We start from the raw sequence: 17,054 nt of genomic DNA on the forward strand, positions 1-17,054 counted from the left end.
ATTGTAAGATTAGAGGAGGAGAGTGAGATTTACATCTACTGAGTGTTGTGTCAACAGCAAATGTGCAGGAGTTACAATGTCACCGTCTGATCCAACTTACACCTAACTAGAACATCCTGTAACAATTTTCTTCCTCCTAAGTGATGGTAGACTCTGTTGGCCTAAAGCTGAAACTTGAGATCCTGGAGACAAAATGGAACACACCAGCCTGATAGAATCTATTACCAGGCAACAAAGACACTAATAAGCTCTTCATTTAAATGAGAAATCTAGAAAAGAATGTTAATAAGGAATGGATTTTTGCATAATTAGATTTACATATACCTTCTAATTTCTAGCAAAGGGAAAGCTAATCTGGGAGGCTAAAATTTAATGAGATTAGTTTGAGGGACAGGGGTTGAGTAGCCTAAGTGATAGCCATCATTGATACTGGAAATCTTCTCCTGTGACATCAGTAGGAAAAAGAGTTGAGTGGAAGAATGATCAGATGTTCAAAGAAAAGCCAAAACAAATCCTACCTTGATAAAAGGACAAATAGGTGCTAAGTTACCTTCATAGCTTCCTTATCCTGTTGAATTGTCCTGTCGATAAATGCACATTTTAATGCTTAACACAATCTGCTTAATAAAACCCAAAAGAACTTTATACCCTGGAAACAGGGAATTCTCAGCTGTGATTTCATTTCAATTCATAGCATAAAAAGTGGGGGAAAGGGCCTTCTCGAATGCTTGCTTTCATTTATATCTTCTCCTATGTTCCTTAGTTTTCAACACAGAGTGTTAGAAATACAAACAGTGGTTTATGAATTCCATAGGATGAGTTCTTCCAGTAATAGATTTACCACCGTAAAGTTCTCTCATTTCTTTTCTGCACAGGAACTCTGAGAGCAAGGAAAATTGCTCCACTCTAACAGCGATTCATTTCATTGTATGCTTCTGCCAGCATGACCCTAATGAGAAGAAGTCCAGACTTCAGTTTTGGTTTAGAATTCAGTGACAGTTTGATTGTGGGCTCAACCTTTTCTACTGCTTTTGGAAGGAGAATTGCATGCTGAATTAATGAGCGAGAAGAACAGAGCCTTGAGCCTCTTCCGTGTGTTTCTAGTTCTCTTCATTTTAATTGGCATATTCTATTTCTGTATCTTGATCCAAATTAATTTACAAATGATCTTTTTTGCAGAGTAGGATCCTTTAAAGGAACAATAGACATGGAAAACACTGGGAATCAGTGTCACCCAGGACTTCATTGATTTGTTCAGGTATGTCTTTTACCAACGCTTACTAACACAATCCTTCTTCTTCTTCTTTTTTTTTTTTTTTTATCCTGTCTTTAAATTCTGTCATACTTTCTCAATGCTTATTACTCATCTTTGGCCTCTCAATAAACACAGTGAACACTTTCTAGTTCTCGCTACAAGCTAATGCTATTTATACGTTAGAAATGCCAGATTCCTTCACAAGCCACTTGAGACCCAGTGGCAAGAATGAATTACCCTGAACTGTCTGTCTCTCTACTGACAGGTCTGCCTGAAAAGCAGCTTGCCTGGGGCTGAAGTCATTGTTATTTCACTATCTAAGAGCCAGCAAGAGACAGTTTTACAAATTTCTAACATAAGGTATAAAGTAAAATTCAGCAGAAACGGGTTTTTCCTCTCTTTTGAATTCCTAGCTTTGACCAAATTAGTAGGGAATGACATATTTTGAATTGCTTAGTGTACACACTCTTGTATTTCTCTGAAATTTAATCTTACAATCATTGCTCTAGGGAGAACTACATTAAAGTTTATTGGCAAACACATTTCTCCTGATTTCCTTTTGTCCAAAAAGAAAACGGTGAATTAAGATTTAGCACACATATTAGCTTTTAGTATTTGGTGTCGTTTTTTACCTTGCATGCTCAAATGGCTATCTGTACCCTGTAGCAACCAATTATAACACATGTGCTGATATTGTACAATTTTAAATTAGTGGAATGGTTGAGCTGACAGCTTAAAGCAGAAAAAAAGGTTATTTTCTAGATTAATGAAATAGGATGAAATTTGAAATGACTATTAATGTAATCAAATTAATTTTTATCAAGTAATATGGTATCCATGTTCTTTTGTTTATCCTAGGAATAGATCTATCATATCCTGGTTATTTCAATAATAATTACACAACTCACATGAGTATAATTCAAGACCATAAATGCAGCATTTCTTCATAATTTCTCTATGTCTTGGTTAAGTCAAAGGTAAACAACTACACATTTGAGATGCTCAAAGTTACCCACACTCCCTGGGGAGTGCCAAAAATAAATAGAATTTCCCAAACATTAGCTCTCAAAAACCTAAATTTACTTAACAAGTTCATGTTTAGGAAGACAGAATTTCCCACCCCAGTTGTAACATTTGAATGTAGAGAAATTGCAAATCTTGCCTTAATTTGGATTCGTAAAATGATCTCTTCTCAGAATGCTATCTCAGAATGCTTCTCAGAATGCTACAATTAGTAATGGTAAAAATAAAATCATATGGGGCTGGTACTGTGGCACAGTGGGATAAAGCCCGATCTGCAGAGCCAGAATCCCATATGGACGCTGGTTCTAGTCTCGGCTTCTCCTCTTCCAATCCAGCTCTCTGCTATGGCCTGGGAAAGCAATAGATGGCCCAAGTCCTTGAGCCCATGCACCTATGTGGAAGACCTAGAAGAAGCTCCTGGCTCCTGGCTTTGGATCAACACAGCTCTGGCTGTTGCAGCCATTTGGGAAATGAACCAGTGGATGGAAGACCTCTCTATCTCTCTCAACTTTGGCTTTCAAATAAATAAAAATAAATCTTTAAAAAATAAATAAAATAAAACAATATCAATAATAACTAGTATTTACTTGGTAGATTTTCTTTTATATTATCTTATTTAATTCTTCACAACCACATGAGTTTTGTGGGTCTATTTTAGAGGCAAAAGACATACATATCTATGAGATTTCCAGAAAAGTGACATTACTTACCACAGAGCAGGTAAACAGTGAATCTGTGATTCAAATTTAGACATCCTTAGCTTGGAGCCTGAAGTCTTGGATATAAAGTATGTTCTTTGATCTTCAGTATCACAACAATAAAAAACAATTTCATAGATTTGCTTATATGTTCATTTTAAGTACTCAGTGTAACAGGTTTTTTTAATACATACTGGTAACCTAGCACCCCAACCCCATCCTCCTGAGTCAAACTTATCTTCCACTAAATCAACTCCTGTTAATTTCATTGTAAAATTTTCTCCAGTACATTCATTTCTCTTGCTCTCTACCATTAAAACCAAGTTCAGTCTATAAAGATTTCTCACTGACTTCTTAAAACGAAATGCTTTCTAAGAAGTCTCCCCAGAGTTGCTCAACAGGAGTCCCATCTCTCACTCTGGACTCTGCAATCAAGTCCTCTTTTCCAAACACAAATTTGACATTCAAATACCTGCTTACAAAACCTCTTTTGGATAAGCACCAAAATATTCACAAGGGTGTTAGAGGTCTTGTGTAATCTTCCCACTGAGAACCCACAGCCCTCTTTCATGCCAGACTAAAGCTTTCCTCTTATCCAGTAAGACACAGGTTGTTCTAACCACAAGCAAGTTCCTGGCTACTCCAGCCACGTGATGGGCTCTTGTTTGCCCTCTGCCATGAATAAGTACACCCACCCTTCAGATCTTAGTGAAACTGTTATGAAAGAAACACAACTAAACAAAAACTGTTATCTGACCTTTGTGAATGGAGTCTTCTCGGTATTCCTGGTCAGATTGGTTGTAGGAGACACTACTGACACATGCAACTACTAAAATCCACCAATATCCATGTCCTTCAAACAAAGAAGCATGTATTTGCATACAGGCTATACCTACCTCCCTGTGTATTAGCCAACAACTTACTTGATGGAGATGGTATTGTGGAGTAGTGGGTAAACCCCCGCAGACATCCCATATGGGCATGGGTTCATGTCTGTATCCTGGCTACTCCACTTCAGATCCAGATTCCTATTGATAGACTGGGAAATTCAGTGGAAGATGGCCCAAGTGCTTGGGCCCCTGCCACCCATGTGGCAAACCTGGGTGAAGCTCCTGGCTCCTGACTTCAGCCTGGCTCAGCCCCGGCCATTGCAGCAATCTGGGTCAATACACAGCAGATAGCTGGCTCTCCCTCTCTCTCATCTGACTTTCAAATAAAATAAATACATCTTTTAAAAAATATTTAGGAGGAGCTTCTTTGGTAAAGAAAATATTTATTTCAGCTTACAGTTGAAGTTACCTTATCAGGCAGGCCGGATGTGAACACCTGATGGAGGCTGGGCATGGCAGGTGCAGAGGCACATTAACAACATAAGCCAGGAAAGAAAGAGAATGAGAACCTAGGCCAAATTTGAACTGAAAAGATAAAACTTCTCTGGAGAAGCACCCACCCCCAGTGGATGCTCCAATGATCTTCCACTGTCTCCACCTCTCAGAGGCCATTACTTGATCAAATCTCCATTCTTAATCATAACAATATTCCACATTAAGATATCAGAGCTGAAACAATTGTGATAGTTTTGGGGAGACAAATCTTACCTAAGCTATAACATCCTGTATGCCTTAATTTATACATTTTATTTATTTGAAATGCAAAAAGAGATAGAGAGACAAGGATTTCCCATCTACTGTTCCACTCCCCAAATGACTCAACAGCCAGTTCCAGGCCAGGTGTGAGACAGGAGCCAGGAGTTTAATGTGGGTCTCCCAGGTGATGGTCAGGGAGCTGAGTATTTAAGCCATCACCTCCTGCTTCCCAGGGTGCTCATTGGTGCGAAGCTGGGATTTGGAATTGAGAATAGAGCCAGGGTTCACACATAGGCACTCCAATATGAGAGGCAGGTGTCTCAAACTGCTTAACTGCTGTGCCCTTAACTGCCCTCCCACTGTATCCTTTAAATCATCTCTAAACGGCTCATAATATCTAATACAATAGTCATCAGTATCTAATGCAACAACACTGTGTTGTTTAGGGAAGAATGGACTTTAAAAATTTGCACAAATTCTCTGATTGCATTTTTTAAAAAAATTTATTTAAGTTATACATGCATGCCATGTATGTAGATTTAGGAGCATGGTGATGCTTCTTACTCTCCCTCCCACCCATGCTCCAAATCTTCCTCCTCCCTCTCCCATTCCCACTCTTTTTATTTTTACAAAGATCTACTTCCAGTTTGCTTTCTAATCTTAAGGTTAACCCTACATTAAGTAAAGAGTTCAATGAATACTATGAAAAAAAGAAAGGAAAAGAAAAAAAAAAAAAACACCATTCCTCAACAGAAGAGATGAGGGCTATAAACAATCATCTAATCTGAAAATGTCAATTTTTTTTTACCAGTATTTCATATCTTTGATTGTTTGAATCTGTAGATATCTCCCAGTTGATACGGATAGCAGACTGGTACTTCAAAATCCCCACAACTTACATGCTCAGATAACTCTACTTCTCTCTTATTAGCACTTTTCACAGCTATGTACCTATGTAAAATCTCCTCTTCAACCATGTACTCTATGAGGAAATTGCCCCCAACTTTGTGACTCCCAGGTCCAATGCTCATCCTGTCCATGATGGGCCCAGGAGAAGTATTTTTTGAATGAGTGAACACTACTGGGAAGCAACTAGTAGTGTTTTAAACCTTTTGACTTTCTGATTATGGACTAGTTAGAAGTTCTGATAAGACTAATAGTGACAACAAAAGATCAAATCCATATATTTTCTTCTACTTACAGCTTTAATTAAATCACAAAAGTTCTGTACAATGTGGTTATAATTCAAGTTATTTATGCATTGAATAATTGCTTTATTAACTTACAAATTAGTTATAAATGCTTTTCTTAAATTTTAAACATACAATACAGAGAAATTTTATTTTTTATTTTTATTATGGATATTTCAATAACTGTGGTTATGTATTTTCTTTCTATTTTTCCTTAAAACTGGTCAATGTAAATAAGTTGACCTATTTGTAAAGTACTGATGTTTCTCTTGTCATATCCAATCTGCTGTTAAATTCATCCCATGACTTATTTTTTTATTTGTTTTTTTTTTGCCTGCAGATATCAATTGTTTAATTTTATAATTCTTATATATATAAATTCTTTGATTTATTCTTATCAGTTCTCGGCAAGTCACGTTATTATTTAATATTGCATGCTTAAATTGTTTTAACAAGATTAAACAATGGACTGAAACTTTCACTATGTTAATGCATATTTGTTATTTCTTTAAATAGTCAAGGTAGTGAAAAATTAAAAGTAATATAAATTTCTCAATTTGAACATCTCTGTGAAGTCAGGTTACTTAATTGGAGAATTTTGCTTCTGTTTGTATGTAATAATTGACATTAAAATTCAATTTTAGCAAAGAGATTGAAAATCTCTTAAAAGAAAATTCCATTTTAAAGCATCATATTTATAAGAATCCTGCAAATGAGTAAGAAAAAAATCTATGGTACTCTGTAATAACCTGTGAAGATGTTTATTTATTCTCCTTTATTTAAAAGCATTCAGTTGTCTTATAGAAAAGATAGCAAGAAATTTAATAAAATATCCAAAGTAGGAAAATATTAAAAAATTAAGGAAAGTTACAAATTAAAGCATAATGAAAAGCATTCACCAGTTTGCAAATATATTCCATGAGAAGCTACCCCTGCAGCTGCAGCACACACAGAGGCACATCCACATGTGCTACTGCACTTCACAAAGTTCACGGGAAATGGCAGTAAAAGATACACGTGTTTGGTGAGATTTCTGGCTGAGGAGCCCATGAGGGTATTTTAGGCATGGAAAGCCAAGACACTCTGGAAAAAAAAAAAGAAAAGGACCTAAATGAAAGATCTCTGCGAGTGAGATCCCAGTGGAAAGAACGTGGCCATCAAAGAAGGAGGTACCTTTCTCTGAAGGGAGGAGAGAACTTCCACTTTGACTATGGCCTTGTCGAAATAGGATCAAAGACGGCGAGCTCAGGGGGCTTCCATGGCCTTGGCAACTCATGACTAGAGCCTGGAAAGATTGCTGACGCCTTAAACAAGAGTGTCAATTTGTTAAGTCAATAACAGGAGTCACTGTGCACTTACTCCCCACGTAGGATCTCTGTCCTCAATGTGTAGTTCAATGTGAATTAATGATATGACTAGTGCTCAAATAGTATTTGGCACTTTGTGTTCTGTGTGGGTGCAAACTGATGAAATCTTTACTTAATATATACTAAACTGATCTTCTGTATATAAAGATAATTGAAAATGAATCTTGATGTGGAGAGGGAGCGGGAGATCGGAGGGTTGTGGGTGGGAGGGAAGTTATGGGGGGGGAGCCATTGTAATCCACAAACTGTACTTTGGAAATTTACATCTACTAAACAAAAGTTTTAAAAAATTGATGCATAGCTTTTTTCACAATATTCAGTTTACATTAACTTTTTGAAGACCCCTCATATGCATGGATTTCAAAAATATTTTGCTCCAGGGGCTGATGATGTGATGTGGTGGGCTAAGACCAGGTTTGCAATCCTGGCATCCCATATGGGCACTGGTTTGAGTCCTGGCTGCTCCTCTTCCAATCCAGCTCTCTGCTATGGCTTGGGAAAATAGTACAAGATGGCTCAAATCCCTGGGCCCCTGCACCCACATGGGAGGCCCAGAGGAAGCTCTTGGCTCCTGGCTTCGGATTGGATCTGCTCAGCTCTGGTTTTTGTAGCCATTTGGGGAGTGAACCAGTGGATGGAAGAACTTCTGCTCTCTGTGTATACCTCTATCTATTAAATTAAAAAAAATAAAATCTGTAAAAAATATTTTGCTCCATTTCTTAGAGAAACACTAAAATCTCCTAAAAACTTCTATACTAAAAATAAAATTTGAGAAAAAAAAGTGATTGTTGAAATCTATGTAATCCATAGTTTCCAACTAATTGCATAGCAGAGAATTTTGTTCTGTAGAGTATTTAATATTATAACCCAGAATCATTTGTTTGACCTTCTGTGATACATAGAACTAGAGAATCTTATGGGAATTATTAATTGGTTGTATGCTTTGCAGCAGCCAGTATCAAAAAGGAGAGCTGCTTGATTAAATAACTCCTTGTGTCAGTAATTTAAAAAGGGAATTGCAAAATGTTGGCTTTTATTATATAGGGTCTATCTTACTAAATTCTCTTGTAGCTCCTAAATGAGGTTGAAATCTATGAAATATTGCCCCTCTGAATTATTTAGGGTTGAATAGGTGCTTCAGGTACCAAAATATAGTTAAATTATTACAGTCAATTATTTAACAGATAACATAGTCAATTTAACTTGCAGAAACTGATTACTCATGAGAATATTTCTTTTCTTTTATGGCTTGAGGAAAAGGAAGTACATGCTCATTTATAATCTGCAAAGATGCATGAAAATACCAGAAAAGAAATGGAGCCGCCTGTTTTCTCCAGTCTTTTAGCTAAGATAAAATGAAATCCACATGAAATTTTATCACATAGGTGAAAAAGTTGATAGACATCTTTGAAAGTGGTTCTGCAGGATTATATATTAGACACTCAAATAATACGTGATGTTATTGGCCATCTCTTGCATTAAAATCCTATGCATGTTATATGCATATTTACACAGAAAGATACATAGATAATATTCATGTGGGAAATATTGTTTACATATTTGCATTTATATGCTTTTGTGTCGTAAGTATAAATATATATGTTACATACATGGATTTGAAGCGTAGCCCTTCTTTTTTAATTCATTATCACTCCCAGCACTGACAAGCAATCATACTCGACTTATATTTCCCCAGGCAAATTGCTCTATCAAGCTCCATAATTATCTGTTAATATTTTCTACATATTTTATTCAGCCTTTCTTCCAACAGAAACACAAACTGAATGGATGATTCTCATCTTCAGTTTTGCAGAAAAAGAAAAAATGAAATGTATCAGCCAGTCAATTTTGCTGTTCCCTGAACTCTGCAAGATTTCAGCATCATGGGCTACACTCCCCTGCATGATGTCACAATCCTCTTTCCTTCCACATGCAGAAGATGCGTTCAAATCACAGCCCTCCACCTGAATCTCCTTTCCTCTGCTCATCTTTATTGCAATGACCCTGTCCCCAGAGCAGTAAAGTCACCTGCTTTTTGCTAATGAGCACATTCAAAGAAGTAGTCTTATTTTGTCACGTGTTAAAGTTCCTTTACTGCAGATAGCATTTGAGCCTTTCCCCCTCTTCAGAATCCACTGTCTTGAAAGCTATGTTTATTCTCACTCTTTCCATTTCTTTCTTTCTGGTCACCTTGAGTCTACTCTAATCTGGCATCTCTTAGGAGAGGGAGGAAGAAGAAAGGTGGGGGCATGGGCGGGAGGGAGGTTAGGGTGGAAAGTATCACTATATTCCTAAATCTGTGTATATAGGAAATATGTGAAATTTGTATATATATATATATATATATATAAAATTTTTAAAAGGAATTTAAAAAATGGGAATAATGAGTTGCTTTTCAACCTCTTTCAGCAGTATTCAAAAAAGCACTTTGTTTTACATTGCCTTTCAAGAAGTTCTTGCTTGGCTTCTGTAATTTCTCCTCTGTTAAACTCCATCCTGTTGATCCCATTTAGATTCCTTTCTGCCGGCTCCTCCTATGACACGCTGCAGTTCATCCATACTTCTCAAGCCCTTATCCATATCTCTCCCTCTATATTTCTCTCCAGCCTCTAGTCACAGACCTTGCCCTGATTTCTTTACGGGGGCCACATTATAAATAGGCACCGTGCTCACTGGACACCCCCCCTCATTGTCTTTAGGGCTCCTCCAAAGCAACACAATCAAGAGAATTTGTGAAAAACTCCAACAAATCCATCCTCTCCCACCGTAACCTATATGAGTAAGGGCTGTCCCCCTTTCGGGGCTGGTGGCTTAACTGATAAAGCCACCACCTGCAGTGCTGGCACCCCAAGTGGGTACCGGTTCCAGTCCTGGCTGCTCCACTTCTGATCCACCTCTCTGCTATGGCCTGGGAAAGCAGTAGAGGATGGCCCAAGTGCTTGTTCCCTTGATTCACTCACCAAATGGCCAAAACAGCCAGAGCTGGGTCGATCTGAAGCCAGGGTCAAGGAGCTTCTTCCAGGTCTCCCACATGGGTGCAGGAGCCCAAGAATAGGGCCCATCTTTTGCTGCTTTCTCAGGAGCATTTATCAAGGAGCTGGATCAGAAGTGGAGCAGCCGGGATTTGAACCCGTACCCATATGTGATGCTAGCACTGCAGCCTATGGCTTTACCCCCATGCCACAGTGCTGGCCCCTTCACCATTTTATTAAGCAACTAGTAATAGTGAGAAAACATAAACAGATGCTTGATGCAATGAGATTGCCATGTGAAGATTTTCAGCTTCAGCAAGAATTTTTCTGAAAGTATTCAAATCTTGTTTATAGAATGCATGAAATCTGTTATGTTGTAAATCTTGCTTCAAGAATTAAGTGCAAAGAGTATCACAGAAATTATTATCTAAAATATATTTAGTAACAATATAATGAATTGTAATTTTCTTCATTTGAAGTCTTTTTGATAAATTCAACTCTGGCTACTATGCCTTACATTAAAGTGAGTTTAAACCAAGTTAATAAGACGTTAATTGTGTAAAATTTGAATCCTTTATTCTACCACAAAATTTTCATTTCATGTATTTTACATTGTGTATTTTCATGCAGAACTCATATTTCCAAACACTTTGGAAAATTTATTAAAAATGATAGCAACAGTGAATCTCACCTGTTTGTTTCTGTCAGATGCATCAATAAATAAATAAACTACGCAAGGTTAGCAAAGGCAGAGGTTGCATGTATCTTTTCTTTTATCACAATATCTGCCATCCAGGATAGTGCTTTGCTATGCTCCGTCATCCACAAAGTACTTAATTAGGGAACAAGTGCATATAGAGTAAAAAGTCTGATTCCCCATCTCCATATGGACTAAATGGTAATGTTACAGGTTTTTGGAATCTGTTCTATGTCTCAGGGCAATGGAGAATTATAATGCAAATAATAACGGAGATGAGCAAGTAAATGAAAGTAGATTTTTATTAAGAAACAGGTTCTTTTTTTTTAAAGATTTTATTTATTTTATTTGAGAATTAGTTTGAAACAGTGAGAGGGAGGGACAGAGAGAAAAGTCTATCTTCTGTTGGTTCACTCCCCAAATGGCCGCAATGGCCAGAGCTGCGCCGATCCGAAGCCAGGAGGCAGGCACTTCTTCCTGGTCTCCCACGTGGGTGCAGGAACCCAAGGACTTGGGCCATCTTCTACTGTTTTCCCAGGACATAGCAGAGAGCTGGATTGGAAGGGGAGCAGCCAGGACTAGAACCAGCGCCCATATGGGATGCAGGTGTGCAGGCGGAGGATTAACCTAGTGCGCCATGGTACTGGCCCCAAGAAACAGACTCTTGCTTGTGAGGAGGGGTCACCAGGGTAGGGGTCCTCCAAGGTTTTTATTAGGATCTCACATAAAGTGAACATCAATTGATCAATGCTCTTACATAGTTTAGATACATTGGGGGTCTGCCTAGTTTTTTTCTATCTCTTGTGTGGTGGTCACGGTTCCTGACCACTTAACAACATTATCGTGCCAACCACTTGGGAGATGTGACGGTTGAGAAATATTGTTGGCAGGTTATGCCGACCTGATCAGGTGCTAAGCATTCAGACATGCTGCTTTGTGGTGTGTTCTGACATGATGCCAGAGCCTGGTTTTTCCTGTGGTTTACTATGAGTATGGGACCCATTGTGTTCCCTAACTTTCAATGTTTTCATGTTCTTGGGACAATGTCTTTCGTCTAATCAGCTGGTGTCAGTTTTTACACAAATACCTTATCCCTATTCCTACAGGGACCCTTCCTAAGTACCTATTAACACTTCTAATGCCTCACAGTTACAATTTAAAGAGATATTTTATATTTCTCTCCAGATATTAAGTGTGTTCAATTCCTGAAAATATATTTATGTGTCCTCTGATAAATAGCCAAATTCTTTGATGATTTCTTTATTAAAGTAGAATATTTTTGAAAATTAAATTTGAATACTGCATAAAAATGAATCCTCAACAGTTATCAGTACCAGCATCAACTAATGGCACTGCTTAAACATGAGTTTCTGGGCCATCCATCATAGAGTTTCCAATTCATTAAGTTCAGGATAGAGCCTAATTTTGAATTTCTCAAAAAGCCCCAGGTGTATTAGTCACCTTTCATTACTTTCACTAACACACCTAAGGGAATCTTCTAGGAAGAAGAGAAATAACTTGCTGCGTGGGGTCAATATTCAAGTGGAGATGAAAAAGGATAGGATCAGTTAACTTCAGCAGTACTATATAAAACTGACCCAATCTCAATAGCAAAGAGAAAATAGAGTAGGGAGAAGTAAAACAAAGTCACTGAGGCCTATAGGATAACAGTAAAAGAGCCAATAATTATATCATCATAAAATATATTAAGATTGAAAGATCACGCAAAGCAATAATGGGTGAACACTTTCAAAATTTAGTGAAAGACAAAAACTTACAGATTCAAGGAGCTGAGCAAACTCAAAAAAGTATTACCTCGAAAAAAATCATGCTGATACATTGTAATTAAACTTCAGAAAACTAAGGCCAATGGCAAAAAAAAAAAAAATTTAAGGTGGCTAGAAGGGCTGGCGTTGTGGTGTAGCATGCTGAGTTGCCGCCTGAAACACCTGTACCCCATGTGAACTCTAGCAGGAGAGCTGGCTGCATCACTTATGATCCAGCTCCCTGCTAATGCACCTGGGAAAGCAGTGGAAGATGGCCCAAGTCCTTGGACATTTGTCATCCAATTTGAGACTTGAGGAGAGTTCCAGGCTCCTGGATTTGACTTGTTCCAGTCCCAGCAATCGAGACCATTTGGGACATGAAAAATGGATGGAAAAATATCTCTCTCTCTCTCTCTCTCTCTCTCTCTCTCTTTGCCTTTCAAATAAAATACAGAATTCTTTTAAAAAAACAGCTATCAGAGAGCATTGCACATTAACAAGAACAGCGCTGTGGCATAGTGGGTATAGCTGCAGCTCGCAGCGCCGGCATCCCATTTGGGCCCCAGTTTGAGTCCTGGCTGCTCCACTTCCAATCCAGCTCCCTGCTGATAACCTGGAAAAGCATCAGAGAATTACCCAAGTACCTAAGGCCCCTACAACCAAGTGGGGGATCCAGTTGAAGCTCCTGGATCCTGGTTTTGGCCTGGACCACCCCTGGCTGTTTCGGCCATTTGGGGAGTGAAAAAGAGCATAGACAATCTCTCTCTCTCTCTCCCTCTCTCTCTCTTCCCTTCTGTAACTCTTTCAGACAAATGTTAAGCAAAAGACAAAAATACATTTAATAGACTATGAAATTCTTATTGGAATTCATGGAAATAAGACAGAAAGAGAGAAAGAAAGGAAAAAGAAATGAAAAGAAAAGCAAAGAAAGCAAGATAATTATGTGCTGCTAATATAGAATTCACTTAAAATTCAATGGCATAAAGAGTTTAGAAGTAAAATAATAGGACAACATATACCATATAAACATTAATGAATTAAAAGTAAGCTTGACTTTACTGAAAAAGAAGACTTTAAAGCAAGGAAATCTACTAATGGCAGAAAGGGACATTCCACAATGATAAAAGGATCGATCCATAAGAAAGCATAGCAATTCTAAATGTGCATACCAGAAACAGGAGAAACTCAAACTACATGAAGCAAAAAGTGATAGAGCTGCATAAGAAATAGACAATTCCACAACTATATTTGGAACCTCAAAACTTCTCTATAAGCACTGATATGACTTCCAGAAAGGAAATGGGCATAAATATAGAAAAACTCAACACCTACAACAGGCAACAGAAGCTAAGTAATGTAAATCAAACACTACACACAGCAACAACAAAAAACGTATTTATTTTAAGGACCCTGAGAGCAGACAAAAACAGGCCATATCCTTAGGCATACAACATATTAAAATGAATTTGTCATGCAGTTGATATGTTCTGACCATAATAGATGGAAACTGGAAATCATTGAATAGAATATGGCAGGAAAATCAGTAAACAAGTGAAAATTAATCAGCACACTTCTAAATATTCATGGAACAAAGACAATTTTACAAGAAAACACAGCACATCAAAATGTAGGGGATGCAGGTAAAGGAGTAATGATAGGAAAGTTTGTAACACTAAATTTGTTATAAGAAAAGGGTGATTATAGCAAGTAAATAAACTAAATTTCCAACTCAAGAAACTAGAATAAGGTTAAAATAATTATAAGAAAGAAGAAATTACATACAAAAACATAAGGATAGAACTAATGAATATTGTGAAAAAGAAACAATAGAGAAATAATGACACAACAAATTGTTACTTTAAAAATTAATAAAATTAATAAGCCTCTAATTAGATGGACAGAAAAAAGAAAATACACAAAGGATAAATACCAGAAGCATAATATGAAATATTGTAGCAGATCCAACAGCCATTACAAAGTCAGTAAGTGAATATAACCAATAAATTTCTGCTCGTGAGTGAAACAACTTTAAAGAGGAGTTCTGACTTTTTTAATTCAAAACTCCAAAACTCAACCAAGATGAAGTAGATCATCTAAATTAGCCTACACCCATCAAAGAAATTGATTTGATTATACAAAAGCTGCCAAAAAAGAACTCTCCAAGCATAAGTGGTTTCATGGGAGAATTCTACCTATTTGAAGAACTAATACCAATTTTACATATTTTTCCAAAAACAGAAGAGGGATTAATTTTCAGCATATTTATGAGGCTAGTGAATTCTTAAAGCCAAAATAACCTATTGGCAGTAAAAAAGAAAATTTTAGACTAATAATTATTATAAGTTTAAACTTAGCAATATTTAACAACTTTTATTTAATAAATATAAATTTCTAAAGTACAGCTTTTGGATTGCAGAGGCTCCCCCCCCCCATAACTTCCCTCCCAACCACAACCCTCCCATCTTCTGCTCCCTCTCCCATCCCATTCACATCAAGATTCGTTTTCAATTATCTTTATATACAGAAGATCAATTCAGTATATACTAAGTAAAGATTTCAACAGTTTGCACCCACACAGAAAGACAAAGTGTAAAGTACTGTTTGAGTACAAGTTTTACTGTTAAGTTGCATAGTACAACACGTTAAGGACAGAGATCCTACATGGGCAGTAAGTGCACAGTGACTCCTGTTGTTGACTTAACAAATTGACACTCCTGTTTATGGCATCAGTAATCACCCTAGTCGCTTGTCATGGGTTGCCAAGGCTATGGAAGCCTTTTGAGTTCGCCAACTCTGATCTTACTTAGACAAGGTCATAGTCAAAGTGGAAGTACTCTCCTCCCTTCAGAGAAAGGTACCTCCTTCTTTGATGGCCTGTTCTTTCCACTGGAATCTCACACACAGAGATCTTTCATTTGGTTTGTTTGTTTGTTTGTTTGTTTGGCATAGTGTCTTGGCTTTCCATGCCTGAAATACTCTCATGGGCTGATTCTGATTGCCAGATCTGATTGCCTTAAGGGCTGATTCTGAGTCCAGAGTGCCATTTAGGACATCTGCCATTCTATGAGTCTGCTGTGCATCCCACTTCCCATGTTGGATCATTCTCTCCTTTTTAATTCTATCAGTTAGTATTTGCAAACATTAGTCTTGTTTATATGATCCCTTTGACTCTTGGTTCTATCATTATGATCAGTTATTAACTGAAACTGATCACTTCGACTAGTGAGATGGCATTGGTACATGCCACCTTGATGGGATTGAATTGGAATCCCCAGGCATGTTTCTAATTCTACCGTTTGGGGCAAGTCTGATTGTGCATGTGCCAAAATAACAAAATAATAGAATTTAACACTGCATAGAAAGAATTACATGTCATGATAAAGTAAGATTTATTTAAAGTAAACAAGGAGTATTCAACAATTTAGAATGCAATCCATTCCATCATATCTAAAATCTAAAGAACAAAATCATATGATCATATTAATAGATGCACATAAAATTTTACAAAATCTTACATACATTTTGATCAATTCTGAGCACCTTAACAGTACAGGGGGATTACTTCAACTTCACAAAGAATATTCATCAACCAACCAACCAACAAAATGCTCTAGCTAACATCATGCTGATAGTGAAATGCTGAAAGTATTGCTCTAGAATTTTGTACAAAGCAAGGATACTTGTTTTGTGACTCTGATCCTACTTTTGCTGGAAGTGCTTGTTAGTGAAGTACTGAATAGGCAAAGATAAATTAAAAAGGCATACTTAATGGGAAACCAAATATAAAATTGTCTTATTTTCAAATGCCATGATTGTGTAGAAAATTTAAAAAAAAGTTAACAGCAAATTCAGTAACTTTGCAACACACAATATCACCACACACACATGTGGATACACTCATACACAAACTCAGTCGCATTTCTGCACATTAGCAATGGACCTCCATATCCTATAATTAAAAGCAGTACAAATATCATTTTATTTTCTTTTAATTTTTAATTTGTATAAATGGAACAAATTTATGTATTTCATATACCAGTTTTAAGAGCATAATGATACTTCCCATCCTATCCTCCTTCCATTCCTCACTCCCACTCTCCCTCTTCCTTCCTTTCTTATTTTTCTTTTAATTTTTACAATGACGTACTTTCAATTTACTTTATAATCACAAGTTTAATTCTCCACTAAATAAAGAATTCAACAAGTGGTAAGTACTGAAACCACTAATCCTCGAGAGTATAGACAAGGGCTAAAACCAATAATCAAATCTCAAAATGTCAAGTTTGCATTTAAAACAGACATACAGTGCTTGCTGTAAAATTACTGGTGAAAGAAACAAACAAAAAACCCTTAAATAAACAGAAGCCATTAATGCATCAGTGGATCAGAAGATTCAACATAATAAGGATATAAATACTTCCAAACTGCCTTGTAGGCTGAATGCTATTCCTACCAAATTTTAGCAAGATTTTTGGTAGAGAGAGACAAATTTGTCTTAAA

General features: G+C 37.0%; 1 long non-coding RNA gene across 1 annotated transcript; it reads left to right on the forward strand.

Annotated features, from left to right (window-relative positions):
* Positions 1–1,152: 1,152 nt before the first annotated feature.
* LOC127487297 (uncharacterized) lies at positions 1,153–2,848 on the forward strand. Its single transcript, XR_016219385.1, has 2 exons — positions 1,153–1,258; positions 2,614–2,848. It is a non-coding gene; the product is annotated as an uncharacterized LOC127487297 (long non-coding RNA).
* The last annotated feature ends 14,206 nt before the right edge of the window (positions 2,849–17,054 follow it).

Source organism: Oryctolagus cuniculus, chromosome 13, assembly GCF_051225735.1.
Source record: "Oryctolagus cuniculus isolate XC-2025 breed Fujian yellow rabbit chromosome 13, ASM5122573v1, whole genome shotgun sequence".
Lineage (NCBI taxonomy): Eukaryota > Metazoa > Chordata > Mammalia > Lagomorpha > Leporidae > Oryctolagus > Oryctolagus cuniculus.